Below are 17,002 nucleotides of genomic sequence, written 5' to 3' on the forward strand. Positions count from 1 at the left end.
GTGGGGCAAAAGTAGGTTTACAGTTGTGAGAATGAGAAGGTTTATTCTTGGATTATTATTTTTTAATTCTTGTATTATTTTCCAGTAGAACAACTGTAAGCCTACTTTTGCCCCATCCTGTATGGCTATAGCCAATCAATCTCACTTCCCTCCAATATTAAACTTGGTAATGTACATCTTAGCATTCTTCCAGCCTTAGACACTGAGGGAATCCAGAGAAGTTTCCTTCACCAGAGGATAATACATCATCTGCTAAAATCTTTTTTCATAAAACTTTCTATACAGAACTTCTGGCTGGATTCAGGACCTGCTGCTCTATAAGATATAAGATCTAAATATTAAACAGCCCTTAAAAAAAATCAGTTACCTGAAAATATCAACTAATAAAATAGCCTACCCCTCAGCTGCCCAGGCACTGGTATAACATTCCTCCCTAATGTTTGGAGGAAACATCCTTCTTTTTATAGAGGGTCCATTTTTTTTTTCTTACAAATTCTTCAACAAAGACACATTCTTAAGTGAAATCTCAAATAAATAAATGAAAACACCCTATTCTTTGAACCAACAATTTTGTCTTTAGGAATTTAACCTACAGATATATACTACTGCTAGGATGCAAAAAACCCAACAAACCCCACCAATTTTATAGACAGAATTTTATACCATACACACATTAGTTGTGGCATTTGGTTATCAGAGCTATATAGTATGCATATTACATGTGTAAAATATACACATCCATATTTATATGATATATAACATCCCAAAGGTCCATCAATATGGGAATGATTAAATAAATCACAGAATTTCCAAACCATGGAACTGCTATTATTTGATCCTTAAGAAGAATGAGATAGAATTACATGTGCTGATATGGAAAAGTGCCAATACAGTTAAAAAGCAAATTGCAACACGGAACATTCTACTATTCCATTTGGGTTTAAAAAGTAAAATTCTATTTCTAGACCTGAATAAATTACAGTTATATTAATAAATATAATTATTCATTAAACTGTACTTTTGTTATATATATATTTCTATACATATTTAATAATGAAGTTAAAACCCCTATAATAATTTTTTAGTAAAGTCTGCCACATGGCTTTTAAGAGAAAAAAATTCATTTCTTAACTCATTGAGCAGGAAAGCCATGCTTCTAGATGCTTCCAATAACCATCCAACTACCACTGAGAGCAGTTTGTCCCAGTCGCCCCCTGGAAAAACCCAGCTGCAGGGCAAGATCCACAACTGCAAATAGTCCCATTGGTTCCAGGCCCCCTTTCCAGTCTTTGTTAGTCACGTATGGTCCTGTGCAGAAGCCACAGGACCGCCTGAACACAGGACTCCCAATTCTGCTTCTGCCTTCAGTTTCTGGAAGGACTCCCGAGGGTAGACCTCAGTCCCTTGTCTGACAGCTGACCATGCCAGCAAATCCTGACCACAGCCCCCTTGCCACACTGCTGGGGCCCCCAGTGGAGAGGCACCTCCAGCTTCATCCAATGCCTCAGGTCAGGGACTCTGGACAGTACCCCACCAATGCTGTCTAAAAGCAGCAGGGAAGTGAGGTTGGCTCCTCAGAAAGAAAGGCTGCGGACCTCTAAATTACACCTAGTCACTGGGACATGCAGGGCAGCATTGTAACCCTGGAACTTCAAATAGCCAGGCCTCAAAGTGACAATGGGGAGAAAATGAGGCCCAGCAAGAGGGAGGACTGAAAGAGAAAGCAGCAGTGAACAGGGGAAATGAAAAGGAAAGAAAGCTGCTAACACAGAAAGTGAGCTGGGGAAATGAAAGGCTAGGTTAGAGCAGGGAGAGAGAAAAAGGATGAACTCTGCCCCCTGCCAAGTTTAGAGGACACATGAGAAAGAGGACTGGCCCATCCGCCCCAACAAGCCTGACATGGCCCCGTCCCAGGCCAGGTCCCCCACCAGCACAGCCCCACTGTCCCCCGTACCCCAGCCCGGATTAGGCTTTGTGGGAGAACGGAAATCTTGATGGTTTAGGAAGAGACCCCTACAGCTTAATGTGCTGGTAATTGAAGCACTCGTGGCTCCTGACGGACACCAAACCAGCCCGGCTTTGCGCCACCATTAAAGCATGCCCTCCTGGCCCATGGAGGAAGCAGCAGCTCAGCCAGCCCTGCAGGATGGCTGTTAATGGACAAGAGTGAATTTCACTTTACACCAGCGAGTACCACTGGTGCCTACCATGTGCAGCACCCTAAGAGATCATGTACAAGTGCAGGGCAGCTCACTCTCCCCTCCTTTTCTTAATTTTCACAGAATTTTTAAAGGGGCAGACACTATGGACAACAAAAATTAGAAAACACAAATGCTAGATGATATCTTCAGATTTCTGTCATTAGTACTACCCACAAAGAGCTACTGTATATGTGGAAAACAAGGGGCTCAAAGTATGGGGTATTGATGAACTGAAATAAATGACTGCATCCACCCTGAACTAAAACCTGAGTTTTCCAAGAGCATACTCACACAGAAAGAACAATATACCACAGCACCAGAGAAGTCACTCCCCTGATGAAAGGACTAGAATTTAATATAGCATACAGTCTGACCACCACTTAGGCCTCCAGGCAAATTTCATATAAAAACACCAGTGGTTTCACACTGACTGTACGTATTTCTTTTTAACACTTAGATTTTTCACTCTGCTGTCTTCCCAGTATCAGAGCCACATGGAGTTTCAGGAGAGGGGATTTAAGGGGCCCCTACCCCAAACCAGCCCTACCACCTGCCTACTGACCTCTGAAAAAAAAAAAATTCACTTAGTGAATCATATCTTTGGCTGAAGGCAGTATTTATTCTCCCCAAATGATCCTGCCCAAGGTCCTGACACTGGAAACTGACTGGTAAAGAACTGTGGACCGCACTGGAAATTTAATGTGGCAGAAGTCTAGTACCACTTCCCAGGAATTCTTCTCCCCCAAACCTTTGCGGTTCCATTGTTCCCCATCCCTGTCTTTCTTTGAACACTGACCACGTGGTCAGATAATTTGCAGTAATGATGTGTTTTCTGGGTCAGTTCTCTTGGGACTAACGATTCTTTAGCATAAATCATCAGAGAACTAATGATAGGCACCTGTGAATAAGGCATTACTCCCCAATGAGTAAATGCAGGTAAATCAAACTCTCCTCTCACCATAACTACCAACACTCCCTTAAACCACTAACTGAAAGGGTTCAGAAAAATATATATCATCCCTTGTTTTCTGCAGAGTCATACCATAGGCTTGTTGGCCACAGAGACTGTATTCAAATCATCTGCCTCCTTTGCTTGAGGCCTAAATCAGTACAAATATTCCATGTCTCCTAAAAACTACAAAAAAGAAGTCATTCCAAGCTCACTTCCTTCTAAAGAGCCCTTTGTATATAGTGCCCAAAGCATTGTAAACCTTTTTTGGCTAGAGGCTCGAGAATCAACTCATGCTCAATCCCCTTGCTTCCATACTGCTGTTTTTTAATTGCTGACTCCCATTTTATAGCCAAGCCAATTAGAAGCGTTGGCCCGGCGTGGGGAGCATGAAGGCCTGAGCTCAGTCTGAGAAAAACAAGAAGCCTCTCCCTCTCCTGTCAGAATTTCACTCAAGTGAGAACTATACTTGCCAACAAATGCCAAAAGTCTAAGAGATGAATATAACAGTTCTGTACAGTTTCTGGGAACACCAGCAAGCACTTGAATCTCTATTTGAGCAGTAGGATTGGTGAATTGAAATAGGATAGGGGATTTTAAAGAAATGGCTATTTTACTCACTTCATTTCGTGAGCTTTATTACCTTCTTCTGTCTCTGATGAGCTTAATAACAAACTCCTTTAGGGTTGAAAGGATGTTGGGTCCAAAGCCCCAAACCTGCTAGGCTACTGATTTACTCTAGGCATTCTAAAAGAGGGGGAAAAGAGTGGGGGGAAACTCAGACTAGTTTACATGTGAAATACAAACAGCACTTACCCTCAGGTCTGTAGATCTTGATTATAGGCACGATGATAAACCAAGCCCAAATACTCCAGGAAAAAACAACAACAAAAAAGCCTTAGGGTTTGAAGGAGGCTTTTACAAAAATTTATAATGTCCACCTCTTTTTTTATTTCACTACATCTCAAAATTTACTATTCACCCAAGAATTAAAATATTTGCTTTGGATGAGCTCAAACTTCATACAAGCCTCTCATTAATTCTCTGTAGTACCTCTGTGAAGGGAGGACTGACCCTGTTTCAAGGTCGAGGAAGAATGTTTCAGTGCCAAGAGAGGAGGGCCCTGCCCAGGGCCTTGGGTGACAAAGGTGCAGGCCCAGATTGCTCCGAGGAAGGTCTCTGGCCTCTCCTAGTCCTGCCTCTCACCTGGGCCTAGTTCCCCTTAAGGGAGGGCATTTCACTTTCTCAACAGAACACCCAGTCCCAGGGAGCCCTGTTTAGGGGAAACACACTAATTATTTTTTTTCCTGACATGAAGTCTTAACTTCTCTACCACTGGGCAAACTTGTGGAGGTGGCAGGGGTGAAAGAAAGCGGAAAATTCCCCCAAACTTTTGACCTACTTAACGACCTTGGCAGCACATAGTTACAGTGTTTGGGGGAGTGGGGGGGGGGGGGTGTGGGCTGTTTCTTTGCAAAGGAAGCAGGATTAGTTGGCCGGTTCAAATATTTCCAAAGAGATTTAGAAAATGGTTAACAATTTTAAAAAAATCTAATATCCAGTATTCTTAATATTGAAGCCCCTGCAAAGCCCCTTTAAAACCACTATTATAACAAGGGGGAGGACGCAGACTCATCTGGTAAGTAGTAGATGGTAAACACATTGTTCAGGTGACCTGTCTTAAGATTTCTTTTGTGAAGTTCACTCTTCCCAGGTGCCACCACTCCGGATTTGCCCTCCCTCGAGTGCTGGGCAGGTTTCTAGGTTTATACACAAACCAGCTGCGGCCACCTTGGCCAAGTTCTCAATTCCCTAAAGTTTAGGGCCTAAACTACAGTTTACTGTATGACATCCCTGGAGGTCCAATTCTGTTTTCTGGAGTCAAACAAATACAAAACAAATTGGTGGGAAGATTCAGCCATTTCACCTCCCAGAAAACAGAAGTTCATAAGGTTCAACATAAAATGGACATCAGTGCATTTTTTTGAGCTACAGAATCAGTGAATTCCAGAGCTGGGAAAAACCTTGAATCACCAAATCATTTCCCTTCAGTAATCAAAATATTTTCCCCTGTTTCTCAGGAAGTTAAGACAAAATGGCCAATTAACACTTAAGCTGTCTGACGCTGGGGAGCCCACAAGCTGAGGGGAACAGGTAGAGAAGAGGAACTCTGTTCTACAATTAACAAAGAGCAGGGGACTCCTTTCAGCTTCTCCGATGCCCATATTCATGTTTGGGGTACTGAGTATCCCTTAATAACCTCCCCCATTAAATCTCCTCCCAGTCACTTGGGGTTCCGATTTCCCCCTGAAGAGGTTTTTGTAAGAGTTTGGAACCTCTGAAGAACAAGCGCGGCCGACAATCCAACCACCCACCGCACCTATACAGGGTGGGGCAAAAGTAGGTTTACAGTTGTTCGTATGGAAAACACAATAATTAATTAAAAAAATACAAGAATAAACTGTGTTTCGCGTGCTGACAACTGTAAACCTACCTTTGCCCCACCCTGGACAGGGGCGCAGAGTTCTCAGGCAGCCATTAAACCTGGCCAAATGAGATCAAATGAGCTGCAGTGGGCGCTTCCTCTCTCTCCTAAGAAGGAATTTTGGGTTTAATCTGCTAACCATGGCCGGGGTGTATGCACCTGTCTGTTATAAATATTTCATAAACAGGGTTCCCGGAATCCCATTCCCGGAATCCCATCACACCCGAGTTCCAAGTGTTGTCACCTCTTTGCCAGGTTGTCACAACAGCCCCCCCAGCGCCTGTCTCCCCAGCCCTGCGATCCTCCTACCTCCATTCGGTCGACGCTTCAGGACTCCCCTGGCACGCAATAGCCAGCTGGGCACTGAGAGTCTTCCTAACCGGCACTAACCTCATTCTCCAAACTTTCCCCCACACACGGCCCTAGTGCTCAGTGCAGTCAGGCACAGAGCCTTCTTTCCTTTTCCTCCAGCGTCTCCCGAGGCCTCCTTCCGCCCGCCCTCCACTCTCCAATTCCCCACGGCGGCTGGGAGCACAGTCCCCGCTGCGCAGGACTCCGCTCAGGTTTCACCCCCAACAGGTCTACGAGAACCCCATCCACCGCTCTCAGCGGTCAGGGTTCCTCCCGCCGCAGCTCGCGGTCTGCACGCCCTCCACCCTGTTCCCGCCCGCGGGGCTCCGGAGCGGCCCCCCGCCCCCCGCAGACCCGGCTCGGAGCACCGAGTAGGCCCCCCCGCAGCGCCCCAGAAACCGCAGCCCCAGGCAAAGAGATGCAGAAGCCGCCCGCAGACGTCCACCGAGACCGGGTGTGGCGAGTCCGGCTGCGAGCCCGCCGACTCCCGGAGCTGCGAGGCCACTGAAACGCAGAGCCCCTTAGTCCACCGCCCAGAGGCCCCCCGAGTTGGCGGATGCCCCCCGCCCCGCCCCCAGCCTCCGCCAGCTGCGCGGCGACCGGGAACCCGAGGAACAGCCGAGGGGTGAAGGTGTGTGTGTGGCGGGGAGACACGGGTGGGCATCGGGTAGGCTCGCCGGGACCCCCACCCCTCTTCCGTAGCCGGCCCATCCCGCTCCGGTGCCCGCCGCTCTCGGGGAGTCCCGGGGAGCTTGGGGACGCTCACAACCCATGAAGGGTCCTGCCCGCACCTCACCCCCTCTCTGGTCCCAGCTTGGCCGGCCCGGGCCGCCGAGGCTCACCTCTTCACGAGTGGACGGGGCACCGGTTGGGACGGAGCGGACGGGACCAGGCGAGACCGCACAAATAGCGCCGCACCAGCCGCGGAGTGAGCGGCAGCGGCGCGCCTGACGTCACCGCGGTCCCAACAGCCGCGAGCGGCGAGTCACCTGATCACCCTGGCAACGCGCGCCGGGCGCGTGGGGGGCGGCGTCACAGCGCGGGCCCCGCCCCGCCCTCCCCGCCGGGGGCCCTCCGGGCGGAGGGAATGCGGCGCGGTGTCCGGCGCCTGGGGGACTGGCGGTCCGGCTCTGGCCTCGGAGCTGGGCCGGATGCCCGGGCGCCAACAGGCTCTCCCCTCAGGTTGGGTCGGTTCTCTGAGGCTCCAGACGACCTCCCTCTCCGCTCGAGCGAGTGCCTGGAAGGCAGGGCCTATGTCCCGAGTCCCTAGCCCAGTGCGTGGCACACAAGGTTAGCTGGGGGCTGCTCCCCTTCGAATATTCTTGGGTTTGACCCAACTAGGCTCCGGAGTTTACTCCCCGAGCTGTACCTGGGAGGACGGGGCTGAGGCTGACACCTGGATGGATAGCGCTGCCTGGCAACATTTCCCCCTCGCGGCAAACAGCGCAGCCTTTGCTGGAGAATGTCATCAGACTTCATTCATTCAGGAGAGGGGAGGAGAGGGGCTGGAGCCCAGGCCCAGGCCTCCTGTCCTGAAGGCCGCCTCCTCCTCCTCTACTCAACAGAAAGAAATCCCTGAAACACTCCCAGAGCAAAGCCTAAGACGAGCCTGCAAGTCCTTGTGGAGACTTTTTGCTTTCAAATTCCTCCCCTTGCTTGCTATTATCACATGCCTACACCTCTACACGAATTTGAAAAGATATCTGCACCACTATATTCTTTGCAGCATTCTTTACTATAGCCAAGATATGGAAAAAAAACCTGTGTCCATGGGGAGGCGATTGGATAAAGAAGAAGTGGTACATATATACAATGGAATATTACTCTCTGACTTTCCAGTCTCTGAACATAAACCATCAGCCTCAAAATAAAATTCTAACGCCCCATAGAGAGGTCCCAGCTAGAGAGCCACTGCGTATCTCATCTCTTTTTCCTGAGTTTCATTTATATTTTACTCTTCTACACCCTGCACCACTATGGAGGTTTCATGTATGTTGTCCTTCCCTCCCAGACTATGGGATTTTAGACCAAAAAGTTATTTATAATTAACTTCTAGTGAGAAACTTTTGGTGTCTGGCAATGGGCAATGCCAGGATGATTGAAGCATGGTCATTGAAGACCGCGAGTTTATGGGAAGTGTGTCTCATCCAAGTACCACCTGTCCTGTTTATTATTTACTTAAGAGTTTTATTTAAGTGACACTTTTTTACTTTTATACATTTATTTTAAAATGAAACTAGTGGCCCTAGCTGGTTTGGCTCAGTGCATAGAGCATCAGCCTGCGGACTGAAGGGTCCCAGGTTCGATTCTGGTCAAGGGCACATGCCCAGGCTGTGGGCTTGATCCCCATTAGGGGGCGTACAGGAGGCAGCCAATCAATGATTCTCTCTCATCATTGATGTTTCTCTTTCTCCCTTTACCTTCTTCTCTGAAATCAATAATTATATATATATATATATTGAAACTAATGTATAGGGGTGGGGGAAGACAGTTGTAAAAGGCAGAGAAGAATCATGGCTCCAGCCAGAAAGAGTTGTACTAATAGGGGAGAAGAGATTGAAACTATGAGTCCAGGGCCCCAGGGGCAGAGATTAGTGGTCAGGAAGAAGGTGGGAGCAGGGCAGAGGCAGCCAGACCTGGGGTATCTGGCAGATGTGAGGAGGGGAACTCCAACTGGATTTCTGCTTTATAGTATCATTCGGAGGATTAACAGAGATAATGAATATGAAAACTAAGCATGTTGCCTGGCACCTAGTAAGTGCTCCAAACTGTTGGCTTTTATTAGTGGTAGTAGTTTTATGAAGGGCTGGGAAGAAGGGGATAGATTCAATATGAAAACTCTAGGGACCACCAAAGCTCCCCGAAGTGGGACATGGGATGCAATATTTTGTGAAAAATTCTTTGGTAGCAGAATTCAGGCTGGTCAGATGGGAAAGTAGGGCCACAGCAAAGGTGTGGTCCCAACGGGTGAAGAGGGGCTGACAACGGAGTAGAAACAACCCCTCCTGAAAAGGAGAAGCCTGCTCCACTCACTCATACATGTGCGGAAGTCAGAGCCTGGCTTGAGGCGGTGCTCAATAACCCTGTCCAATGAACACCTCTAAATGTTGCATAAGCTGAACATCTTTTTGGAGCTCACAGCCTCAATGACGAGCACTTGTAGAATTCCTCTGTGTCAAATACTAGAGAAGTCCAGTAAGACGTGGCTTATTTTGATGTCTTCCCCTGCACCCCCCACTCTAACAACAACAAAACACATGTCAGAGGAAAGCCAGTGACTGTGGTCAGTACATGCACAAAACCCAGAAAAGAATGACTGGACTCCTTTTCCATGTCAGGTATCAAAGAAAGGAGTACACTTCTTCTCGTGTTTCCTAGCTCACTGCTCTGCTGGATTCTAATGGAATTTGAGGTTCATGTAAAGGAGAAAGAGGCAAAGTGATCAGTTTGCTTCTGGCCATGGCTCAGGGTTTGATTTTCACCTGAACAATGGCTCTCACAGTTTTGTGCCTCTTTTTCTGGTCTGTACTTTCAAATTCCAAATTGCTAGTCAGGATGTCTCCATTGCTAGTGACTAAAATGCTATTCAAATTGGTTCAAGAAAGAGGGAGAATTTATTGGCTCATGACACCAAAAACCCAGAGGCGAATCTGAACTTCAGGCAAAGTGGGATCCAGGCACTCAAACACTGGCACCAGGAAATCCCAGTCTTGCTCTATCTCGCAGCTCTCTCTTCCCTGCATTCTCAAGCAGTCCCTCTGAGAGTATCAGAATTACCTTCTCACAGTGAAAGATCCCAGCAGACAAGAGCTTTCTTTTTCCCAACAGTCCTAAGAAAAGCTCCAGATTGGAGCTTAGTGTTTGCACTGTATTTGGGCAACTTGCTTTTCTCTGAATGTGTGGCTGCAGCCAAGGGATATGACACCTTGACTAGAGGTGACGCCTCTGAAGCCGGAGGTGAGGTTAGCGCCCCCCCCCCCCATTCCTCTCCCCCATATCTCACATTTGAAAGTGTGGAAGAATAAGAAAAAAAAATCAACACATAAATTAACAATAACCTGTAAGTCCATTTGTATTTATAAAATGAACCAACAATAATTTAGGACATAACATATGAAGAGTAAGAATTCAGGAAAACATTAAGTTCACGTATTCATTCAACACAGTTACTAAGTGCCTACCATGTGCCAGGGACTGTACCAGGCTCTGAGGGTGTAAGAATAAGCAAAACAGATTTTTAAAAATCCTTGCTTACATGAAGCTTACATCCCAGTAGGTGTGTCTATCTGTATACCATCTTCAAGTCTCCTCTGTCGTTGACAGAAAATAATATGTCAATAAACACGCAGGGCAAGTTCTCAGTGAGTGCTTCCTTTAGGCGCGCTTTCCCCTGGCGCTCTGCCTCATTATTCTCTTCCTCCTGGGGATTAAAAACAGGTTTCAGAGAGATGCAGACACCTGTTCAAGAGCCAAAGGAAATAAGTGGTGGAATCAAGACTGAAACTCACACCTCCATATCTGCCTTTTAACTTGTACCCTCTCTTAGGGTGTGGATGGATGGGGGAGGGGGTTATGCGGAGGGGTGGGGACGGTGGCAAACTGGAGAACAAACTGTGCAAAGGGAGCCACTGTTATTCAGCTCCAGCCACTTGTCAAAGGGGAATGTGGCCCAGTGTGGCCAAGTTTTCTGATTTTTCAAGAGAAGCCAGCAAACAGGATTTTGATGTGAAAACCAAAAACACTGTGAAAGCCAAAAATAATCCAACTGGGCATAATTCAGGCCACAGGTCTGTCTCTCTGTTGGAGGCCACACTTGCCCAGGAGGGGCCCTGGGCAGGTAGGATTCCAAATAGCAACCCGGAAACTAAATATGGGCCAAAAAAACCCTGCAAATAGAGCTGTGGTCTTTGCATAAAGTATTTATTTCTTAGGTTGATTTTATAAGGCTAAGGTAGAAAAGTGGTGCCCTTGCTTACCAAAAAAGCAAAGTCCTTAATGAAAGGTAACCGCCAGGGAGGGAGCAGCTGGAGCATTCCAACCCGCTCCTGTGGGGGAGGGCGGCAGAGAACCACCCTTTGCTGGGTTGACAGGCCATGCTTATCTGAAAGGGAAAATTTAACTTCAGGGCGGCCTCTGTGTTACATCTGAGGTCCTAATAATGATCATTATACCGTCAGCGCACAAGACGTGCTTCAAAATAATTCTCCTCCTAAAAGTCACATTCTCCTAGCTTCCTGGCCCTTCCTGGCCTCCTCCACCCATGGCCTGGAGCTCAGTAAGCCGCTCCTCTTCCCCACCCGCTTTGCCAAGGGCTGGCAGCCGCAGGACACAAGGAGGTCTCATCACAGGGGTAGCCTGTGACTGGAATGGAGTTGGTCTCCAGGTGACAGTGCCTTTTTCTGTCCTGGCCTTTGGAGGGAGGAAGGGAGCTTGGAAGAGCTTTCATGTTTGAAAAAACATTTGCACCCTTGATAGACTGAAACTGTAAGTCAATGGTTTTACTTTAAACGTGTAAAGGACTTTCCATCCATGGGATCTTAACAAGATCAAACAACCTCTGTTTACTACAAGCTCATTGCAGAAAGGAAGTAAAATCTGGCACATGAAGAATCCCTTTCTGTTCTCAAGATAGTAACTTTGCAGCCATATGCCATGTGTATTTCATCACAGCAAAGCAGTGCCGGAGTGCGCTGGGGACAGATTTGCTGCTGCCGCAGCCACCGCTGCTGCCGCCGCCGCCACCTCCACCACCTCCTTCTGTTGCTTGGATAAAGCTCAGGCGTGTGGCATCGCTGTGAGATTCTTAGAAGTGCTCTTGCCTGGAACCCTACAACATGAGGCTCTAAATCCCAGGTCCTCTGGCCCAGGGAGAGTTTTCTTTTGAAAACACACATTGTAAGGACTTAGAGACCTTCTGAAAGGGATGGGACAAAGAAAACTTGTACTGCCCCTTCCTTGCTTGGAAGATCATTTAAGATGAGGAGATGAAGTGACTTTTCCCATAGCAGAGCAATGCTAGGATTAGGAGTGTCCAGAGGCCTGGATTCTAGTCCTCGTTCCCCTACCTCCTTGCCACAGGACCCAGAGCAATTTGCTAATTCTTTTTGGGCTTCAGTTTTCTCATCTGGGACATGGAAATAATAATAGGTCTGACTAGCCCTGGCTGGGTGCTCAGTTGGTTGGAGAATCATCCTGTACACCAAAAGGTTGCAGGCTCAATTCCCGGGGCCTATACGGAAGGCAACTGATCAATGTTTCTCACATGAATCTCTCTCTCTCTCTCTCTCTCTCTCTCCCTCTCTCTCTCTCTCTCTCTCTCTCTCTCTCTCTCTCTCTCAGTAAAACATATCCTCGGGTGGAACATTGGTGAGACGCCATGCGTGCAGCGGAAGCTGCTCTCTTTACACAGAGCTTGTTCTCCTGTTCACCGCAGCCTCCATGAATCCCCATCCTGCCCCAACCCACACCCTAGGAGAGGATACAAGTTAAAAGTAGGAGAGGATACAAGTTAAAAGTCAGACGCACGCGCCAGTCTTGGCTCCACCCTTATTTCTGTGGCTCCTTGGACAGTTGACCAGGAGTTACACCTGGTGACCAGAGCCATTCTATTGCAATTCTCCCGCGGCACCAGTGGAAACACAAGTTACCTTTGTTCCCACCACAGAGTCTTATCTTAGATGTCAGCTTTACCTGAATTTTGTCCAGATGAGAGAGTGGCTGTCCTGCCTCCTGCTCCAGCCCCTGGAGAGTAGGCATGGAGTCCACCTGCATTAGAGTGGGAGGGCCGCTTTGTACATATGCAGATTCCTGGGCTCCATCCTAGACCCACTGTTTCTGAATCAGTGGGGCCAGGGCCTAGGAATCTTCAGGTGTAACAAGCCCTCTGAGGGAGCAGATGCAGGTAAAAGCTGGCATTTAGGCCCTCCGGTGCCTCAAACTCAAACAGGTCTTTACCTCAACCTGTTTTTCCTCATGTGTCCTGCTTATTAGACCAAGGTAACAAAAGCAAAAATAAGTAAGTGGACCCTAGCCAGTTTTGCCCAGTGGCTAGAGCGTCGGACTGCAGACCAAAGAGTCTGGGTTCGATTCCAGTCAAGGGCAGGTACCTCGGTTGGAGGCTCCTCCCCGGCCAGGACCCTGGTTGGGGCTCATGCAGGAGGCAACCAATTGATGTGTTTCTGTCCCATAGATATTTTTTCCTGTCTTTCCCTCCCTCTTCCACTCTCTCTAAATCAGGGGCTACATGCGGCCCGCGGAAAACATTTATCCAGCCTGCCGGGTGTTTTTGCCACCGCTGCCTGTTGCTTAGCAGCCGACTCCTCCCGGGCCACAGTGTGCATGTGTGGAATGTGCGCCGCACTCTCCAACTCCTCTCCTTCTCTCTGTCTCTCGATTCCTCCTCTCAGTCTCGGGTGTGATGGGACGAGTCACGAGCTTGCCTGTGCAGAGCCTGCTGCTGCCTGAGGACCGAGGTAAGAACAAGTTAGGATTTATTTTTTTTTGAAGTTAGGAGGTCTATTTTTTTTTTATTTTGCAGTTAGTAGGGCCTTTTTTTTTTTGAAGTTAGGAGAGCCTTTTTTTTTGAAGTTTTGTTTTTTTACTTCAAAATAAGATATGTGCAGTGTGCATAGGAATTTGTTCATAGTTTTTTTTTAAACTATAGTCCGGCCCTCCAACGGTCTGAGGGACAGTGAACTGGCCCCCTGTTTAAACAGTTTGAGGACCCCTGCTCTAAATCAATGGAAAAATATCCTTGGGTGAGGATTAAAAAATAATAATAACAAAATAAAACAAACAAGTGGAACTACACCAAAATAAAAAGTTCTGCACAGCAAACGAAACCATCAACAGAATGAAAAAGAAACTGAATAGGAGAAATTATTTGCAAGTCATATAGCTGATATGGGGCTGATATCCAAAGCATATAAAGAACTCACACAATTCAATAGCAAGAAAACAAACAACCTGATTAAAAAATAGGCAGAAGAGCCCAGCCGGCATGGCTTAGAGGTTGAGTGTCGACCTATGAACCATAAATTCACCGTCCGATTCCTGACAGGGCACATGCCCAGGTTGCAGGCTCAATCCCCAGTAGGGGGTGTGCAAGAAGCAGCCAAGCAATGATTCTCTCTCATCATTGATCTTTCTATCTCTCTCTCCCTCTCCCTTCCTCTCTGAAATCAATAAAAATATATTTCAAAAAATAGGCAGAAGATCTGAATAGACATTTTTCCAAAGAAGATACAAATGGCCAAGAGGTACATGAAAAAGTGCTCAACATCACTAATCATCAGTGATGAGATATTACCTCACACCTATCAGAATGGTATTATAAAATAGACAAATAACAAGTGTTGGCAAGGATGTGAAGAAAAGGGAACCCTAGTGCACTGTTGGTGGGAATGTAAATTGGTACAGTGACTATAAAAACAGTATGGAGGCTCCTCAAAAATTTAAAAATAGAACTACCATATGATCCAGCAATTCCACTTCTGAGTATTTATCCAAACGAAACAAAAACACTAATTTGAAAAGATATCTGCACCCCCATGTTCATTGCAACATTATTTACAATAGCCAAGATATGAAAACAACTTTAGTGTTCACAGATAGACAATTGTATAAAGAAGAAATTATATATATATATATATATGAATATTACTCAGCCATAAAAAAATAATGACGTTTTGTTCATTTGCAACAACATGGAACTTGAAGATATTATGCTAAGTGAAATAAGTCAGAGAAATACAAATACCATATAATCTCACATATATGTGGAATTTATAAAAAAACAAGCAAATCCAAACTCATAGACACAAAAAACATATTAGTCGTTACCAAGGTGGGAGGGGGAGTTGGTAGTGAAATGGGTGAAGGGGAGTCAAAAGATACAAAATTCCAGTTACTGGTGATTTGTGGGATGTAATACACAGCATGTTGTTTATAGCTAATAATACTATATTGCATATTTGAAAGTTGCTAAGAGAGTAGATCTTAAAAGTCCTGATTACCAGAAAAAAATTTTTTTGTAATTGTATAATGATGAATGTTAACTAGACTTTCTATTGTGGTGATCATTTCATAATACACACAAAGATTAAATCAGTATGTTGTACATCTGAAACGAATATAATGTTATATGTCAATTAAACCACAATAAAAATGATCATTTATAGCCATCTGGTGCCACAAACTCTGCAGACCTTTTCCTCAACCGTTTTCTCTCCTGTGTCCTGCTTAATTGGACCATCAGCCTCAGGGGAGCCAGGCCTTCAAGCCAGAAGACACCTGAAGTCCCTGGGTTCAGGATAGTCCCAATCACCTCTTAGCAACCTGGCCCTTCTCCTTGCTCACCTCCCCCTGTCAGGCCTTCCCCATGATCTCACATCAGAACCAGTGGTCTTGCTCTCCACTTGCCAGGTCTTGATCTGAAATGTAAAGCTGGCCCTAATACCTCCTTACTTAAAATTCTTTAGGGGTGTCCCATACCCTGAAGGATCAAGTCTGAGGAGGCATTCAAAAGCCGCTCTCTCTAGTCTCTGATATTCTGCTACTTCCCCTCCTACAGGGAAAACTCCAACAAGACTTATACAGGGTGGGGCAAAAGTAGGTTTATAGTTGTTTGTATGGAAAATAACACAATCCTATATAATAAAAGGGTAATATGCAAATTGACCCTAACAGCAGAACGACCAGAACGACCACTGGACCAGTCACTATGAGGCACACTGACCACCTCTTGGTCCCTTCCCCTGGCCGTCAGGCACCGATCACCCAATGGCGAACAGGGAACTAGGGGAGCGGGGGTGGCAGCAGGGGTAAAGGCCAGCTGTGGACAGCTGGGGAAGATGGCCCTGATCGCAGGCCAGGCCTAGGGATTGTACCTGCGCACGAATTTCATGTGCTGGGCCTCTAGTAAGTAATAATACAAGAATAAACTCTGCGTATCACATATTCCCAACTGTAAACCTACTTTTGCCACACCCTGTGTTATGCTCAGGTCTTTGAATGTCCATGGGGCTACATGCCTCTGTGCTTCTCTAGACACAGATCCTTCCATTGAAATATCCTTTCTCTTCTGCTACTCTCCCTTCAAATCTCAGCTGAAATGTCACCTCCTCCGGGAAGCCTTCCCAGATGTTTCCAGGGAGTGCTGCCTACTCCATCCTATATTCTTGTACACTTCCCAAATATGTCACCCATGGCCCAGGATTGGCTTTATTTCCTTATGTGTTTCTGCCCCACTAGTCCAGGAGGGATTTGCATTTTATTCATTTCAAATTCCAAACAGTTACCAGGGTTGATAAGGTCTTGCATGATCTGGTTCCTGCCGACCTCTCCACCCTGTCTCCTACCACTCTCGGCCCCACCCACTTCGCCCAGTCACGCTGCCCTTTGGACTGTTCCCAAGATCATGAGACTCCTTCCTGATTTTAGGCCTTTGTTCCTGCAGTTACTCTTTCCTGGAATGCCCACCCTCCCCTAGATCTTTCCATGCTGGCTCCCTCTGAGTATTCACATCTCTGCTCCAATGTCAAAGTCGTCTTTATTCCCAACTATTCTTTCTTTTTTTTTTTTTTTTTTTTTTTTTTTTTTTTAATGTATTTTATTGATTTTTTACAGAGAGGAAGGGAGAGAGATAGAGAGTTAGAAACATCGATGAGAGAAGACTCCTTCCTGATTTTAGGCCTTTGTTCCTGCAGTTACTCTTTCCTGGAATGCCCACCCTCCCCTAGATCTTTCCATGCTGGCTCCCTCTGGGTATTCACATCTCTGCTCCAATGTCAAAGTCGTCTTTACTCCCAATTATTCTTTCTTTAATACCATATTTTCTTCCCTTTGTAGCACTTATCGCAAGCTATAGTTAATTCACTTTTAAGATCAGCCTTATTGAGACATAATTGCCTACAGTAAAAGGCATCCAGGTATATAGTACGATGAGTTTTGACAAATACCCATGTATCCACCACTCTACTCCAGATGCAGAATATTTTCATCACTTGTACAATTTTC

At 46.4% G+C, this 17,002-nt stretch overlaps 1 non-coding gene across 1 annotated transcript in view; it reads right to left on the reverse strand.

Moving 5' to 3' along the window:
- The window catches only part of LOC102429782, a 39,347-nt gene extending 32,384 nt beyond the window's left edge, over window positions 1-6,963 (reverse strand). Inside the window, exon 1 of the transcript XR_002828650.1 lies at window positions 6,783-6,963. This is a non-coding gene — a transcript (uncharacterized LOC102429782). The remainder of the gene's footprint in view (window positions 1-6,782) is intronic.
- Window positions 6,964-17,002: the final 10,039 nt, after the last annotated feature.

This window comes from Myotis lucifugus, unplaced genomic scaffold (genome assembly GCF_000147115.1).
Source record: "Myotis lucifugus unplaced genomic scaffold, Myoluc2.0 scaffold_28, whole genome shotgun sequence".
Taxonomy (NCBI): Eukaryota; Metazoa; Chordata; class Mammalia; order Chiroptera; family Vespertilionidae; genus Myotis; species Myotis lucifugus.